Source organism: Helianthus annuus, chromosome 9, assembly GCF_002127325.2.
Source record: "Helianthus annuus cultivar XRQ/B chromosome 9, HanXRQr2.0-SUNRISE, whole genome shotgun sequence".
NCBI lineage: Eukaryota > Viridiplantae > Streptophyta > Magnoliopsida > Asterales > Asteraceae > Helianthus > Helianthus annuus.
This window is the reverse complement of record NC_035441.2, coordinates 115,991,913-115,996,215: the sequence shown is the minus strand read 5'-3', so window position 1 is coordinate 115,996,215 and position 4,303 is coordinate 115,991,913. Positions and strand designations below refer to the sequence as shown.

Sequence of the window (4,303 nt, the reverse complement as noted above, 5' to 3'; positions counted from 1 at the left end):
TTCTTTTGGGGAAGTTTGTTGAGTACGAGGGCAGAGCATTCTTCGCCTAAGTTAACTAATTGCAAGGTTTCAATTTTCTTTTTATGAGTGAGGAAGTCCCTCATGAACTTAGAGTATTTGGGCATTTGGGTTAGGACATCAATAAAAGGAATATTGACATGCAATTGTTTTAATAGACTTTCGAATTTTGCGAATTGCTCATTGGTCTTTTGACGAATTAACCTACCGGGGTACGGAACTCGAGGAGCCTTGGTAGGCTCTGATGATGGAGGGGAGTTCTTCTCCTGCAGAGGCGGGGGTACAGTCTCTTCTGTCGGTGGTGGTGCTTCCGCAGGCCCCACGGTGCGGTTTCGTAAAGTGATGAGATGAACTTGCGCTTTTGGGTTTGTTTCGGTATTGCTTGGTAATGCACCTTGTGGTCTCTCGGAAAAATTTTGAGCTAGTTGATTTAATTGTTTTTCTATGTTTTGAATACTAGCTTGTTGGTTTCTAAAATTTGATTCTAATTGTAGAAACCTTTCCGAGTTTTTCTTTTCAGTGTCGGAGATGAGGCGATATATAGTATCTTCAAGCCTTTCTCATCCACCTTGTTGTTGAGTGAAATTTTGTGACTCATTTCTTGGTTGTTGAAAGTTTGTTCGTTGGGTTTGTTGGTTACTACCATTGCCGGGCTCTCTCCAACCAAGGTTAGGGTGGTTTCGCCATCCTTGGTTGTAAGTGCCCGTTGGAGGACCCGTCGGCCTAGGTCTATTTTCAATGTAGCTAACCGACTCTTGTTGATCGTCTGTTTCTTTCATACAACTCCAATTTTCATGTGGCCCACCACACCCTTCACAAGCCATAACCGAGACTGTTTTTGTCATTTCCAATTTTTTTATTTTTGAAGAAAGAGCCTCGATTTGGGCTTGTAAAGAAGTGCTTTCATCAACCTTATGGGCGCCCGGGGCAATAGATTTATTGCCTCGAGGAGTGTGCCACTGAAAATTGGTTTGAGCAATTTCCTCAATTTGGTTATATATTTCATGCGGGCGGCGATTACCTAAAAGTCCCCCGGAGCTAGAATCAAGTGTCTGCCTTGTGTGTGGCAACAACCCATTATAGAAAGTGGATACTTGTAGCCATATCGCAAGGCCGTGATGTGGACACTTTCGCAGTAGCTCCTTGAACCTTTCCCAAGTTTCATATAAGGATTCCCCATCCTCTTGTGAATATGTATTAATTTCAGTCATTAATTTAGCCGTTTTAGCGGGAGGGAAATACTTATATAGAAATTTTTGGGCTAGTTCATCCCAGGTGTTTACCGATCCAGCTGGGAGGGCGTTGAGCCAAGCTTTTGGTCGGTCTTTTAGTGAGAAAGGAAACATTCGAAGGCGGATGGCGTCATTTGATGCTCCGTTGATCCGAAAGGTATCACATATTTCTAAGAAATTAGTAATATGTAGATGGGGATCCTCGTCCGCAAGCCCTTGGAAGGTTGCGGAGTTTTGAAGCATTTGTATCAAATGCGGCCGAAGTTCGAAGTTATTGGCTTCAACATTCGGTGCGTTGATAGCGGCGCCTAGGTTACCTACGGTGGGTCGTAGATAATCCATGAGGGTACGTTGGTCCGCCATTGGAAGTGGATTCCCCGAAACTTTCTCTTGGTTCTTGGCTTTTAGTCTTTTTCTGAGAAAGCGTTCGGGTTCTTCTAGAGGTTCTTTTATGTCCTTATTAGAACTGGAGCTCATACACTACGTAGGGGTGACGTCTGGTTCCAAGTCCTGCAATAAAAACAAAAAGGAATGCTGGTCAGAAGGTTCACCACGGCCCCGTGCTCAGTGAACACGACCCGTGGTTGGAGTTACAGTGATTGTTTTCCAGATCCCAGTTACTGGAGAGTTGGACACGGCCCCTTGTTGCACCGACACGGCCCCGTGGTCAGCCGTCTGTAACTTGGAAAACTAAAAACTGCCAGTAACAACGCTGGGCACGGCCCGTGTCCGACCAGGCACGGCCCGTGCTGAGCTCTGCAGAAGCTAAAAAAACTAAGAAAAATCCTAAAAATTAAAAAGAAAAATAAAAATATGATTAGGCCGTTGATTCATAACTTTCTTAAAATCCTTGTGTCCCCGGCAACGGCGCCAAAAACTTGATGCGTGTGTAGCGTAATATATTTTTGATGTATATTTAAGCCCTTTTTTACACTTTTAGCCAAGTTTTAAATTTATAAAACACGATATTTACTAACACTAAACACACATATGGACAAGTGCACCCATCGTGGACGTAGTATAGTGTTGGTAAGATACCGAGGTCGTCCAAGGACACAAGAGCTTTTAGTACTGGTTTATCCTCAACGTCTAATCAAATCAAAAAGTTAGAAAAGATTTAAAAAAAAATGAAAACTAACTAAATGCTGAAAAATAAAAACAAAGTAAAAACAGATAGACAAGATGACTCACTTGGATCCGACTCGTGTATTAGTATAACCTTTGATTATTTTCGCACTTTTGCACTTGTTTAAGAGATTATCTTAGTTATTGTAGTAGGCCCTTCTTTTGAAGGCGACGTTACCCTCAACCCAGTAGTTTGAGTCAGCAAGGATACAATCCTAAAGGGTTGGATTATTGGAAGATAATGAATTAAGTTATTAATGCAAATTATGGTAGGCCCCGCTTTTGGCGGTGACGTTACCCTCGACTAAGTAGTCTGAGTCAGCAGGGATACAGTCCTAAATAGCCGGGTTATAGTATTAATAGTAGTTAACTTATGAGGGGGTCAAAGAGTTTGGATCCCCGCCATCCAATACCTATGGGCATTGAAGGAGATCCTACTAAATTTGACCCAGGTCCCTTGCAGGACCTCTAAACGCTGAACAAGGGCAAGACCCTTACCAAACCGTTCCCTTAACCCCCGACCAGGTAGCCAACATACCTCCATATAGATCGTGGAGATATGAATGGTGAAAATCTTTTATTTTATATAGACAGTAAAATAATGGCAAGACACCACGGACAAACGATAAGGAAAGATCACCTTCAACATAAGCAACTAGTTATTAAAGTCATTAATACAAAACCAAATAAAAAGTGCAAAAGATTAAAAATAAAAAGTATTATACTAAACACTTGTCTTCACCAAGTGATGTAAGAGACTTAGGCAAACATGGCCTTGATTGTCAAGAACTCTTACGATCAATCTTGGATCCCGAGACGACTCACACACTCTATGATGGACAATGGATGATGGTGGTGGATGATGGTGTTATGGTGGTGGTGGGTGGTGGATGAAGTGTGAGAGAGGTGGTGTGCCAAGGGATGAGTTGCAATGAAACCAAGCACTCCTATTTATAGGCTGAACAGAAGGCTGGGCACGGCCCCGTGTCCGCTGGACACGCCCCCGTGCCTGTCTGACACTCTCTCTCTATCTCTTCATTAATTGTAATTCGCAATTACAATTAATGCGCCTGCTGTACTTTCGCCACGCCCCCGTGTCCGCTGGACACGACCCCGTGGTGGGCGATAGAAGCTTCTATAGGTTTGTCTTTTCTGCTGCTTCTTGGGCACGGCCCCGTGCTGGCTGAGCACGGGGCGTGTTCAGTCTTCTGTCTTCTCTATTTTGCTTGGGTGAGGGGTCGGGCAATCCACTTGTGTTCCTTTTCTTGTATTTATGTTAGATTTAGCTGTCTTTTTCCTTCTTTTGTGAATTTGAGCTCATTTAATCCTGAAAATACAAAAGGAAGAAAAAAGCACTCTTTTTCCAACATTAGTACTTAAAAAGGGTTAGTTTTATGCCTTATTTGATGTATTTTATATGTTGCATTTTACACACATCATATAAATATATGTGTATATATATATATAGTGAAGAGTTCAAATGAGAAGAAACTTTTTGTAAGAATAAAAAAGAAAAATTTCAACCAATAACAATCCTTTATTTTACTTTATTTAATTTTTGTATTTAATATTAGTGTAAGAGTATATTGGTAAACTTAGATAGATTATTAATTGGCAGTCTTCATTTTTAATAGCTAACTACATTAAATTTGTATCTTATTTTCAAAAAATATATATATATATTTTTTAAAGAAGAAAAAAATTAATTTAAAGTGTGTGTAAAAAATCAATCCGTACAATATGGTTATAGGACACTTGTAATCATATTAGTTCATGTCTTATGGATAATTATTATTTTAGTTTAATCTCTTTCAGTTAATTATAGATAACCCTCCTACTAAATATTATTTAGTTTAATATCATATAGGGATGGCAATCAAACCCGAACTCGCTGGGTAAACCCGAAACGCGACACATTTGGGACGGGT

The 4,303-nt window shown here is 40.6% G+C and overlaps 1 non-coding gene across 1 annotated transcript; it reads left to right on the top strand.

Moving 5' to 3' along the window:
- The first annotated feature begins 1,128 nt into the window (after nt 1-1,128).
- Nucleotides 1,129-1,235, top strand: LOC118482380. The gene has a single exon (XR_004868421.1). It is a non-coding gene; the product is annotated as a small nucleolar RNA R71 (small nucleolar RNA).
- Nucleotides 1,236-4,303: the final 3,068 nt, after the last annotated feature.